Here is a 14813-nt window from a genome sequence, read left to right as displayed (position 1 = left end):
AACATCAATACAGTTCTCAGGTGATATTCATGATGATGTGTCGGTTGTTTTGTCTCATCCACACCAGTTAAAGTTGGCATCAAAACTGTCCCCACATTTAAGCTTGATTAAAGATAAGACTGGATCGCTGAATCCAGATCCCATTTTGGGGGCGGTCCCATAAATGCAAGGACAAATGTATGTTCAGTGGTTACAGTTTCACCGTCTAACCTCTACTGACACGACTTTAAAAAAAAATCAAGATGTACATTTTAAATACACATGATAAACTGTGTAAATAAGACAGCTTCAGAGTTGCTGTAAGGTTTATTTTTCACTTTGATGGAGCTAGGCTAATGACTCCATAGACTTTCAGTCTTTATGCTAAGCTAACATGAAATTCTACCCATAAGAACCGCACCAGTGGATGTACAGAGGTGAAAAAAAAATGATATCAAAAATCTTGTCTCAGTCGGGGTTAAGCTAGAAAAAGTATTCCTTTAACCCAAATCTTGTGGCTTATTGCTACCTTAGAAAGTCACCCTTGCCTTATGTCCTCTGGGAGACCACAGGCACAGAGGTTTGACCTCTGAGATTTAGTTAAAGGTGTGAATCACACTGCTGAAATAAGTTCCCAGCATTTTTTTTTTTTTACCATTCATAGAAAGTAGAGGGCCCTGCTTTTACCAGACATATACCTTACAGCATGGTAGTTTGACATTGGAGCTTCAATCAGGAACAGGACTGAAAGGAGTAAAGGTGTCACAGCTGATTATTGAAGCCAATTGTGAATTCCTTTGAGTTCTCAAGGTACAAATGTATCCTGCTGACTGTGAAGTCAATTTAGCCCTCACCAGATGGTGCATGTGGTCATTTTACCTTTGTAGGAAAGGCCCCAAAATCCCAATTTGTCACTGCTGCCAAGAGGACCGTGTTGCACTCGGGCAGAGTTCCCCTCGCCATCCGAATAATGTCCCAATGCTGGTGAGCGGGAGCATCTTGCTAAGCGTTCAACCACGTCTTCATTTCATGCCAGTGCTACAAGTAACCAGGCTGCTGATGCTAATCTTTGCACAGGAATGACTGTGCTGCTTTTGTCATTTCTAACCTGTCATCTGGTGTCTCTTGAACAGAGCATCGGTGGTTTAGAGACGAGAAAATCTGCCTGCCAAGTGCTTAACCCCAGCTCTGTTCCCAGCCGGTGCACGATCCCATGTAGAGCGCGTGCCCTTAACTCTTAACCTCACCTACTGCACTCGCCTCTAAAGTTCTGCAAAACCAGCCTGTTTTGTGCACCGATGAAAAAGTAGCAAGTTAAAGTCGATGGAAAGTGCAGGCTTGAACTGACAAAGACAGTTTCAAGGGTTAATAGAGTCAAATGTCATCTCTGCTGTATTTCAGTGCAGTTCATGCTGAGCTGGGTCCGACATTAGGATGATGTGTCACTATCCTAGACACCAGGCCTGTGTGTATTACTTCTTTCTGTTGAGTCCTTTTATGTCATCAAAAGCAGAGGTGATCACAGGCACCCTCATTGCATTTGCTTGTAAATTCCCTCTTTTTCTGTTATGTATTTGTTTGCTTCCACAGAGGAGCACTTTTGCCAAAAATTACACCACTATAGCCCTTTATGGACTGAGTGAAGTCGTCTGCAGCTGGTGAATGTTAAATTGTCTGCCATGGTGATTCTGATATAACCACGAGAAAATAAACCAATTACTCAACGCTCATCAAGTCTACTATTCCAGTTTGAGTTACACGATGGATGTTTCGTGGTTAGGAAATGCTCGAGTCAAAGGGGCCCACCTCAGATGCTGTGGCATATAAGTTCCTTGGCAAATTTGCAGGAAGGCCATTTAAGCGCTTACCCACTAATAGGAATAAGTGAAAATTTCACCAGGCTAGCACATGAATAGATGAAAATGGTTTAAAATTTAATCCAAAACATGAGGGCCAAAAGTCTAATAAGAAGCCAGGCTGCTCAAGTGAGTGCCTAGAGAGAGGATAAGGGCTCCTCTCCTGTTTTCTGGCAGCCACATAGCATGTATCATGATGTGAACAATGCTGCTGAAGTGAAGAGCAGAGGCGGACCGGCCATCTGGAGTATAGGAAGTTTTCCTGGTGGGCCGTGCGACGACCGACCTCATCTTGCAGTCTAGCTGTCATACGCCGACAGTGACAGACTGATTGTGTTTTCTATTAATCACGACAGTCTGCCTGACGAATCAGCACCGAGACGGAGAAGACCGTAAAATAAACATGGGCTGAAGAAAAAAAAAAAGAGAGAGTCTGATGAGGCTGGTGCGGCCAAGGTCCACAAATTGTTTCATTTATTTGGAAGGACTGGAATGAACATCAATGCAGCGAGCATAATACTGTGCTGCTTTCAAGTACTGCCAGAAATATTGTAATTATGGGCCGAGCTCTTTCTGTCTTTGTGTTCTTTTAATTGCATTTCCCTCTGCTGCTGCTACACCACAAAGTATCTCTGTGCTGCTTGATTTATTAACTAAAAACAACAGCCACCAAAAAGCTACTTTTTGCCACAGAAGCCATTTTGTGCTCATTGTCAAACAAAAGGATGTGAATGTACCTGAGTCTTATTTATGAAGTCTGAGCTTACAAGGGACACCTGAAAGCAGCATTATACCCTCCCTGCTTTATCACAGGCTCTTAAGTTGATGAGATGCAGAATAATTCACCCAGTTCATCACTAAATACTAAACAATTGAACGATTCTTTTTAATAAAACATCTGCATACCTTATTGTACTGTTGACAGGATGCAGGTCCAAATTCCACAGTTATTTTTTATTCAACCCTGGTAAAAAGCAAACATATTACCACCACCAACAATGACATTAAAATATTATCAGCTGCAGCCAGGTGTTAAGTGTAAACCAACCACTTTTCAGGAAACAAAATGACAGGTCATAGGAGGATAAGAGGCACATGGAAAACGGACAAAAGAAAATAGTATAACAAATATATTTCTGAACAATATCATACCATTTTGCAGGCCTGTGCACTAAGCTGACACATCTTGGCACTGTATTGTCACATTTTCCATTCATCAGACTGGTTGGTATCAATATCCTTTCCTGAGTTGTGACCACTTTTTGCTGGAAAGAGTAGGGATAAATCTTTAATTTTTATTTGGTGCCACTATATGTTCACCAATATCAGAATCTAAGAAAGGGATTTTATTTATTAATAATCATGTCTTTCATTCCTATAACAGCCTTACTTCTTGTTCTTGGAAAGTGACTGCTACCCACACAATGTGGCAACTGCTTTGGTGAAAAAAAAAAAAAAAAAAAAAAAGTAACAATTCAAAATATCATTTTTAGCACTTCACAGTGATCACCATGAACTCAGTGACAGGCTAAACCAGTGTCTCTCGAACCGATTGATGGATGTAACATGCAGTCAGTTTGTACCAATCTGCAACAGCTGATATTTAATGCTTCTAAAAGACTTTTTTTTTTGATAATATCTGCAGCAACAAACAGCATTAGCTTTGTCTCCCACATACTGCACAGTGCATATGGTACCTACTGAACAATTTTCAGGAGAGAGAGAGAGAGAGAGAGAGAGAGAGAGAGAGAGAGAGAGAGGGGACCGCATTATCACTCGTTCTAGTGTGGTAGTTGCCATGGAGACGAGTGTAGGTGGTGTACTCTGTGCTGTACTCCTTTCCTTGTCCTCTCCCCTCTTCTGTTGCCCACCCTCTCTGTTCTGTTCTGCTATCTGCATCATGCGTGTAACTTTCATCCCTCTACATTTACTTGAAGCTGTCTGTTCAGTTTTCTTTCTCTCCTCCTGCATTTGCATCACTGCATGACACTCATGCATCTGAAACAAAACTCAAATCAGATATGTAAGTAGCCTATGATTTATCCAAAAGAAAAAGAAAAAAGAAAAAGAAAATGAAAAAAAAAAAGCAGCCGACTGCAAAAAGTTAAATTTTAAGCCACAGTTGGAATTTTGTTGAGGGCATTTTCTGATGCCTCTGAGAGTGTGTTGATAGACTCCCAAAATTTTGCATGGGTATCACATTTTCTTGGTTATGCATTTTTGAATTTATTGTCTATTTTGCATTTTCTTGGTGCTCTGTGGCAGGCAGCTGGTGCGTTTAGATCTCTTAGGCTCCTCGTGGGCTTTTATTTTTTTGCATAAATTTGTATCTTGCTGACCATACAAGGAATTCTGCTTTCAAGATTTCTTGTATATGCTTTGTCAATCTCTTCTTTTAGCCATCCATCTATTCTTTTATCAGTTTCCATGGAGATGGGCGTGTGTGCGTGCGTGTGCATGTGCATGTTTATGTGAGTGAGCAAAGTGGGTAGGGAATAAGAGCATGTGGGTGTTTCATTTCCGGGGTTATATTTTTGTTTCCTGTGTGTGGGCTTATATCTGTTGGGGATGTTTTTTTTTCTACAACATAAGAACTTCATGTGTTGTCAAGTGTCCAAACTGAGGCTTTCATACGCAACATTTTGGATTTTTTGCTGCAAACTAGTCAAAGGCATCCTTTTTTTCCCAATTGTTTTTTCAAACTATCACTGTTTCCTTCTTTTTCTCTTCATCTCCATCCTTCAGTGTATGTTTGTCCAGCAGGGCTGGACCCACACTCCCAATATTGCCTGATTAGTGAGTCCAGATTAGTCCAGGAAACAGCAATGCATAAAAGAAATTGATCAGTGTTTCTGAACCTGATATGTAATGTATCCTGATGTGGCAGCAACACCAAATTATATTCAAGTGTAAAGATGAGTCATGTCAAGTGGTCTGTCTATAAATGCTACTGGGGAAAAAAAAGAAATGTCAATCCATTTTCTGTTTTTCTGTGGAGGGGTTATTACTTTGTCGCTGCGCTTTTTACAGTTTGAATCTTTATGTATACAGTAAGAGGATTTTTTTCCCCAACAAGGAAAAAGGTTATCATTAGTCATATCTCACTCTTCTGTTTTACCATTTAAGATGCACAAGTCATCATGTTTCTGGAAGAGGGAGACATGAAAATTCCTAATTCCTTTATGGGGGATTTATATAATGCACTCTCTATATGCTTATGAAATGGTCTATGACACATTTTAGAGTAAACAATTAGCAGTACACATTTATGTAACATGATTACATAGCAGGTATCAAAATAAAAATTCTCTGGACCAAAATCAGAACAATTGCTGTCGCCCCCACACTCATGCACTCCTGTGCACAGCTATGTTTGAATGACTGTTATGATGCTGATACCTTATAGATAACCAGCTCACAGGCTAATAAAATCCCTAATGAGTCATCCTCAGTATTGCTTTCTCTTGAATACGAGCTAGTTTTCTGTTAAACGCATGAAATCACAACACTGTGAACACTATGCAATGTTCCAGTGGCTGATTGCGATTGAATTAAATGTGCAAATCACTTAGGAGACTTGTACTATGACAGCTGTGGTATCAAAGACCATTTCACACAAAATAAGCTGTCACAGCAACTTGCCTCTGTCCTGCATCTCTGCTCCACAGGCTGCACTCCTGTGTGCAGTGTTGTTTGCTTATAGATTGCAAAAAGCCTTTAATTGTCTCTTATTTACTATACAAATCAGAGCAGAAGGGAAAACTTCACTCAAGTGTGCAGACATGAATATGATTATCCACTGTGCTGGAGTAGCTTATTCTGAGGCTCGCTCCACACACGAAATGCTTCAAAGTAACTTAACGTGAACTTTATTATTTTCTCCGACCTCATTTCCATCAGAATAGCGCGCCGCAGTGGGCGGCCGGTCGTAATCATGTTGTTTTATTTTAGGGTGTAACAAACTCCAGAGATGTGGCGCTGAGAAGGCTGGACTCGCAGGGTTTGGAGGCGGTGGTTTCTGTTTCTGTCTATCTTGCGCACTATCTCCGCCCTCCAGGGAGAGACTTCTCCGATTACCGAGCGGCACCTCGCTCGCGACGCCGTCATTAACCAATTAAGAGCATCAAAATTAGGCGTGACGGGCTGCGGGAGCGCAAAGGACAACATCGATTCGGAGCCGGACTCAACCTCCCGTTATGAATTTGGATTATGGGAATTCCGCTCTGCCAGGCAGGATGAACTACAGGCGCTTTCTAAGATTAAATTAGCCCAGCTAGAAATACGGTGCACGTACAATTTGCACGAATCAGAATATAATGCGATTGTCTTGCTGTGCGTCCTCGGGATCTGAAGGCAACTGGCTCTAAAAAAACCACTGGGATGTTAATCTTGATGGCTACTGTTGTATGGTCTCAGTGCGTGCATTGTACAGTAGGCTTTACTGTTCAGAGTTGGCATCGCCTATAGGCAACACCTTTTGAATTATTTTATTCAATCTATAATGGGCATGATAAATGTGCAGCGCGCAACTGTTTTAATCCTACATGATCAGGTGTTGTGTTTTTATCCACTGTAGAATATAGTGAATGTAAATTTAATTGACAAATGATCAACTAATTGGCTCCGTTGATGCATTAAACCACGAATTGTCAGCAGCTGCGATTATTCAAAGATAATAAAACGACGCACGACTATTTGAAGTCACATGCGCCCCGAAGCCCTCAAACAAGATGACAAAAATCGTCCTCAAATCAGATTCTCTATGTTACCGAGGAAACTGCATTGGGATCGCACATCAGTTCCTGGATTGCAATAGAGTTGGAGCAAAAGGAGCAGAGGAAGAAGAGAGGGAGGAGAGGCACGGGGGAGCTGCAGAGCTGCACAACACAGCCGCTGCTGTTAGGCGAGTTTTGGCATCAGTGATGGACTGAGCTGAAGTTTGAAGGGATCCCAATGTGACAGTCATCTTGCTATTTTCCTGAAAAGCCTATTCGTTTGACAAAGGCATGTATGGACACATTGCAGTGTAGGTCAGGCATGAGAGGAGGTGCCCACTTTGAACACATCACAAATTGGCCTAATGAGTAGGACACAGCCGTCTTTCAAAGAAGACAACATTGGCCTTGGAACCCAAGTCTCAGGTCTGCGAAGACTGATTTTATTTTTAGCCTAGTGTTATCCCACAAAGCAAGTAACCCTGGAACCTCAAGCCCTTCCCAAGTGCCCTGGCAATCGGTCATACAGTAACCGCCCTGCAACCCCAAATGTAACCAAATTGCCAAGCTTTCTGGACCCAGCAGGAAGCTCAGTGTCTTTGGGTAAGTGTTACACACAGCTGCACAGCATAGGCAAAGGGAGGTGTCAGGTGCCTAAAGATGGCGGACTCCAAAACTTGCACAATTTTTTATCCTTCTGGCCCATCCCGTAGTGTGATACTCACCCAACACTGGTGGTGTGTTGGCCTTGAGAGGCTGACAATAGAGGTAGAAAGACTGGCTGGTCACTTTATGACCTGATTGCTGTTGGCTCCCACAGGCACGTCTGTTCCATCTCTGCAGGTGACTGCATCTGTGAGGCTCACCAACACTGCTCAAGTGGCCAAGCTCTCTCTCTCTCTCTCTCTCTGTCTCTCTATCTTTTTTTTCTTGCATGTCCTTGTAAGCTTTCACACTTTGGGGTCCAGTGTCTTACAAGTCACCGCAGGCAGCTCTGGTGTGCATGTGGTGGGTTCAGCAAAATTGGAACATCAGCAGAAGTAGGACATTTAAGGCTCGCTTTGCTTTCTGTACATTGAGTTCCAAGACGTTTTATCTTACTTTATTTTTAAGAGGCGCTTGTCATCTGCTCAGCGTTTATGCCATTCTCTGTGTCTATGAAACAGATCTGTGAAGGTATTTATCCCCCCAAAAATGTTGAGAATTTTTTTGTATTAATTTCCATATGTGTTACTTAACTGAGGTAATTAGAGGCTATGATGGGGAGTTGGTGCACAAGCAACATGAGCCACAGCTAAAAGTGGCTGGCTGTCCGCCCTGTTGCCCTGCGTGATGAGGTGACTTACAGGCAGGAACTACAGTCAGACCCTTGAGGGGAAAGCATTTTTGAAGATGGAGCATTTTCTCACTTTCTCACAGGCACACACTCATACTCTGTCACATTTGCAGCTATGCTTGCAATTCAGCTCAGTTGTGTAATGCAAAAGGTTGAGTTGCCTAGCAATCAATAGGCAGTGTTCGCCAGCCAAAACCTTCCACATACCACATTAGCACAGAGAGCTAACATTATTACACAACCCAAACTGATTTACAAACATAGCCATGTATTTAACAGATAATACTATATTTTTATTGCCATCTACTTACAGTTTGGGTATTTATGGATGACAGTCAAATTGTTGGCGTTGCCCCTTGTTTGAGCAAATCCATTAGTGTGTTCAGCTTGGATAATGTAGCATTCAGGTGTGAAGTGAGCACAACACGCTAAAGCATGGAGGCTGATTGACTGGAGCATTATTGTCATAAATTATTTCAGTCCATTTACTCTGATGTCCTGCAGGGCTGCTGCCCCCTCCAGGGAAAGTCGATGCAAGGGCTTGTTGGATGATTGACGGGCAGCTACTGAGCAGTTGAAGAGACTTGTCAATGATACCTGTAGCTCGCTCATTAGCTGTCTGCTTGTTGCATGTGGGCCACCTGCACAGACTACAGGGAGGCTCTGGGAGCTGGGATATGTAAACGACTGACTTAGAGCTAATTAGCTGATTTCACTTAAGTCTAGTGTCTGTGCCGCCTTTGGTTTAATGACATTTTTCTAAGAATTCTTATGCAGTAATGCCACAACAGTAGGCACTTGATCTCTTTGACATTTTCCACAGTAAATTTGTAAACGTGCATGAACATAGTTAAAAAAAAAGAATGCATTCATTAGCTGTTTGAAAATTTATGGTTCATTTGTAAATAAATAGAATTACTTAAATAGCTTGCGTAAAAACATAGCTGTGTTGTAGTCAAATTATTTTTGTGGACCTGCAAATAGTTCTGCTCTGCTATGGCCTTTTGTCCAAAAGACTCTTTCTGTTAGTGTCACACTTTTCCAGGCACGGCACACAAAATCCGAAATAACCAAATGTGTGATAAAAGGGCGGCATTGTCGTGCATGACTGTGTGTACAGTGACAACAATAATCAATTTATTCTAAGGAGACACACAAATGGAAGCCGTGTAGCATTTTACAACCAGACTGGAACTGGAAAGAGCTGATGTGAGTGAATATTTGCTGCCACAGGATTGTGGTGCATTTTCCAAAAAAGTGGCTCAGTTTTGCTGGACTCACCCCATGATGAGGGACGTGTGTATATGTGTGTGTGTGTGTGTGTGTGTGTGTATGTGCATGTGTGTGTGTGTGTGTGTGTGTGTGTGTGTGTGTGTGTGTGTGTGTGTGTGTGTGTGTGTGTGAGGAATATGTGAAAGAACAAATCCCATTTAGCTTGTGTAAACTGGCTCATGAAGTAATTTTCATTTTGTTTGCTGTGGCAGTCGTCGTCTGTGTGAGCTGGCAAAAAGCAGATGTTGGTGTTTGGACACTTGATCATGTAGGGACGATATGAGAGGAGGCTGCCATATTCAAGCACCTGTTCCATTGTTGCATAGTTCAAACACTGCGGGCTCTAAATGTGCAGGTACTGCTTTTTAGCTCATAGTACGAGTAGTCTGTGACGCCTCATGGCATCTTCTGTGGTTTATAAGCTGGACTGTGTCTGTTTCTTTTGTCCACTTTCCAGAAAGTGTGTTTGACTGCATACATTATTAAGACCACTGGGGTTTTAGCTGTGGATTATTTTTTTCCACTGCTGAAAATTTTGGTTGCAAAAATCTTGCTGAAGCTGCAACACTGTAGAACATTTTGTCTTTGATTTAATAATGTTTTCATACCAGAAGCATATTATCGATGTATGTGAGTTTTCTTGTCACGCATAGCAAAGTAAAACCATTGCAATGTACAGTAACTTCAGTGCAAAGTATTTTTTACTAACCCCAAGCCTCAAATTAAATACAAAGCTTAAATTAAAACATTGAAACAGCAGCCATCAGTGTATAGAAAATGACATTTACTCTTCCTTGCAATTAGCAATTAAAAAGCAGTTAAGATAGAAGCGCTTCAGTTGATGAAATGTCTGCATACGTGATAGGACAAGCTGAGCCACACTCGTTCTCACATGCCTTTCTCAGCCTCCAAGTGTAATGCCTGACATCTCATACCTTTCTTTATGGAATTTATTAATTTATCAGAGTTTAAAACAGAGGAAAAAAAGACAAAGGCTCGAGCCATCGGCTTGGTAGGAACGTTCTGGTTCACTGATAAACCGGAACATTTTCTGGTTCAGTCATGAATTGTTGAGAATCTGGCCTCCATGCCACTCAACCTCACATATGGTACCTCAACAGCCGGCGAAGAGCTGATTCTACTCCAACACCAAGTCGTTGTCATAGTTCTGCCGCTTAGCACCCATTTCCAGCACAATGCACGGACAAGTGCTTTTCTCTTGCTGCCAAATACAAAAAGGATTTTGTTAAACCATTTGAATGTCCTCTTCAAAAAAGAAGGGACCCGTGTCAGCAAGCGCCCCTCCTGCAATCTCCGCCAATTGTTTTCTTTTTGCCTCGGGCCATCAATATCTATCCCATTCTCATTTTTTTTTTGTTCAGGAGCCTAAGTGTCCAACTGAGAAAACACCTGATAGTTTTACCCTCATGGTAATTCCTCCCCATCTTCAGACTCTCTTTCTCTCTGACTCAACGCACTTTAACAGCCAACTATTACAGAATGTCATATTCCTCTGATAATTTCAGCTGTGGTCTGTTTTTCCTCTTTCAGTGTTGCCTTTACTCCTCTCATCATACTCTTTTTCGTCTTAACCTTTTCATACCATGGCCACCGCTGTTCTCCGCTTCAGTTTTCTCAGCTCATCCGTCAGCCAGCACTGGCTCCTTAACTCTGCCTTTCTTTTTCACCAACCTCAACTGCACCTGAGCCCCGACACGCTGTTTCCTGTAGGTCTCCCTCTTCCAATGAAGTGTACATGTATCTGTTGCATATTTATGTTCCCTTTGACTCTTCTCTCTTGATGCCCATTAGCACCACTCAGCCAGTCAGACTTTCCAGTGTCTGTTTTTCCCTTTTCTCCCATAGTCTGGTACACCCTGCTCACACTTTGTTGTAACATTCATGTCGGCTGATTCGCTCACAAGTAGACACAAGCACACCTTTCAGTACAGTTCAATCCATACACATTCAACCACTCAAAACACCGTCATTGGTGGTCAGGGAGGCATTTGGCCACACAGCATTTGTACTGTGAATGTTAATACATCCCAAAACATCCCCAACGACACTTGAAGTTTGCCTTGTTGCTTTGTGGAAGGAAGGAAGGAGTGTCTGACAGAGTGGACCTGTTGGCTGTGAAATACAAATTAGAATGAAGTTTGTATTTGCGGTGAGATGGCGGCGTCTTTATTGGCTGATCCAAATAATGGAAAGGTTGGCAACATCTGTTTAATGAGCGGGCCAGAGACGGGAAATAGGATGGTTTGGGGGAAATATTTGGAAGCCGATGACAGCACGGGACATGGAAGTGAGGAGAAATAAAGGAGAGAAGGGAGGAATCAAAGCAAGACAAGAGAGAGTTTTATTTACATGTTCTCCAGGTTTGATTGCATCATTTGCTTTGCTTTCTGTCTTTGATATGTTCTTCCTCTTAACTATGCTGTCTTCACTTCCCCAGGTTGAAAGCACAAATATCTAGTCCCTCCAGGTAAAGGAAGATAAATGATTTTGCTGTTAAGTTAGTTCAAAGTGTAACCGTAATGGTATGTTTCAGTTCAAATGTTTTGACCTAAATGTTTTGAGAGGCTTAGAAAGAAGCAGTTCAGTAATTCTCGGTTCAAAATATCTGCATTTTGAACTACAGGGGGAAAATGTCATAACCTCTTGTGGTTCGATATGAGGTTTATGCCAAATGGAACAAGCTGTTTTGTGCTTACAACTGCTTGCATTTGCACTATTTAATTTCATTTTCTGTGGGTCGGCACATTTATAAGCCCGGCATTAATGTTTGTAAATACATTAGTAAAAATGGAGGTAAATTGATGGCGAGCTGTGCACAAGCTTGGGCCATGTTCCCATGGTAACGAGGCCAGCCTCCAGGCAGAGGGACATGCAGGACAGCAGGAGAGAGTCGAGACAGGTAAAGAGCACACGACAGAGAGAAAGTTTGAAATGTTTATTGGGGTTACTGGTCTTATGCTTTTCTCTGAAACATTTATAATAGCACTTATCAGGATCTGAAATCTGTTCTCAACCGGATTGGCCTAGTTGAAGTGGATCCTGCTGGTTGTACATGTTGCAGAATCACTTTTGCTCCATTTTGTGTTTCTGCTCCTCCAGAAATATTTTCTCTTTCTGTTTGTTTTCAGTTTTCATGTTCCTTCCTTTCTCCATCCTCCTGTTCCTCCCGTGGCTCCCTCACACCCACACTGCCCCTGCCGCCTCCGCATCCTCGACCCCTCCACTTACAAAACTACATGTACTACTGCTTACACATCTCACATTTAATTGATTACAGTGCAGTTCCTAAACATCATGCGACAGAGGCCCTGAATGTACCCAGCAGTTTCACTTTTCCATAAGTACTCTTATCTATATATGTTTATGTGCAACGTATATAGCCTCAAAGTATTCATATTTGAAGTGCTCTCTTTATTTGAAGCCTTCGTAAGTGCTACAAATGTTATGTTTTATTGTGTATAGCTTTTTATTTGTGTGCATTTAAAGGAGCTAGTTTAAATATGTGAACAAGCTTAAGCAACAAAGAGTTTTACTGTAAAATTTTTATTGTTAACCAAGATGTTTATACACTTCAGCGCTGGAGAGCAGCTGGTATTTAGTGGACAGGGACGCATATCCATTTCATCACAGAGCTGACTCTCAGTCTGATCGGTAGCAGTGTGTATCTGTGTGTGTTTTGTAGCCATAATTCTGTTGTGCATTTAAATCACCATCACACCTAAATGTTGTGTCAACCGCCCTGGGGCGATGCTCCCGGTTTGGCAGAGACACTCAAGGTTTTACTGCCTCATTTATGCCACTTTCAGAAGGGCTGTTCGCTGCGGAGTAATGCAGTCTATTCCCTCGACATTTTATCACAGTTTGTGGACGTTTGTGAACAGTTGTGCAGATGATTGTGTTTATGGCAAGCGGATAAACCGTCTTTGACCCGGTGTATTTTTGGAGATTGACACATTTAATTTATGGCATGGGCATTTGTGACAGCGATTTGTAGATATGTACTGTTCTGAGACAATGCAGTGATGAATATGGAACAATAAAATGTTAAAAATGTAATTACCTTCTGTTCCATACACTACTGTAGAGTGACCTCCTGATAGCCATCCCACCTTAACCCTCTCTAACTCTGCATGTTCCTCTCTGAACTGTTAGCTGCTGCTTTTTGTCAGTGAAAACCTGCAGTCTAAATATAACCACATCTCTCCTATGTATCCCCCTTAGATGACCTTTTTAGACAGAGGCATGGAAAAAATGAATCTTACTCAGTCCTCCTTGGGACCACATTGCTCTCCCTGAATGTCAGTGTATATAAATAATGTGGTATGTTGCCCTCATCTTCCTAAATGGGACTCAAAAATGTGACTAAATGACTTGAAACTGTGTCAGAAACTATAATTATTACTATGACGGCCATCCAATAAATAAGGATGTGGAAAACACTCTTCCTTCAACAAAAATAATACAGACTACCTCCCCTGCAGTTCCTGTGCTGCTGAATAGTCATACTGTAACACTTTTTTCTGTTAAATGGAATACTTTTTTTTTCTGGAAAAAGTTGCATCGAGGGTTTTTTTATTATCAGTAATGCTAAATGGAAGTTTCACCAGTGATGCTATTTTGCCTTGGGCTAAAGTAATGAATTTTTTTTTTTTTTTTTTTTGTGGTTCGTTTGATATAGTAAAAATCTATTCATTGCACCATCCTAACCAGCTCACTACACTGGGATCTATATTTTCACAGCAGTGCTCCCTGTGGGAATTTGGGCCATGCTATTTTTTGTTAATAGTTTGACTGAGTTGTATTTAATGACACTACATGGAGTAAGTGCCCTCCACATGACTCCACTTGGGAGTACAAATTTAAAAACTCCAACTCTAAATCGCTTCCACCACCAAATCAAAATGTATACGGGGCTCTTAACAGTTTTGTAATATGTGTGAGGTTTCGTCCACTGCGGATTTTGCGACGAGGTGCGTGTGAAGGAAATTTTTTCAAACCGCACAGCAGACATGACTTGCACGAAGATCATGTTTAAGAGCCTTGGCTGTGATTGTCCCGCTTGGTGTTGAATGGATGCCATGACTAATGGCGATTGGATCAGCTTCCATCATGCGCATCTTTTGACAGTTTAACTCATTCTGTGTCATTTAATAGACATTCAGAAGAGATGTACGGGCTGTGTTTCACTGAACATGGCGATCCCTCAATTTCAAAGATGACGCGTACAATCTTTTGATAACATACTTAACACCAATGCACTTTATGCTGCTGTTTTGTGCCTTAAACCTATTTTAGAAAAAAAAAAAAAAAAACACATCCATCTTGTGAAAAGGGTAGAATTTTATGCAAATTCTCAAGGAAAGGAAAATCAAGTTTCTAAATGTGTATTAATAGAGGGATATATGCTAAAGGTTGAGTATATTTCTCCAACACCCACTCACAGTCTTCCTCTCTCTGTCTTTCTCTCCCTCTGTATCACAGTTAGCTAGAGGCTGTTGCCACCCACACACTCCATCCTGACAGCAATTTACATTCAGAATAGCCCATGTGTGCATATCCATGTGTTCTAACATGTCACGTTCACCTTACTGTAAGCACCGCATATTACAGGTGGCTGTTCAGGTGGCAGCAGAT

This window comes from Myripristis murdjan, chromosome 11 (assembly GCF_902150065.1).
Source record: "Myripristis murdjan chromosome 11, fMyrMur1.1, whole genome shotgun sequence".
Lineage (NCBI taxonomy): Eukaryota > Metazoa > Chordata > Actinopteri > Holocentriformes > Holocentridae > Myripristis > Myripristis murdjan.
The sequence above is the reverse complement of the archived record's forward strand: the minus strand, read 5'-3'. Positions refer to the sequence as shown.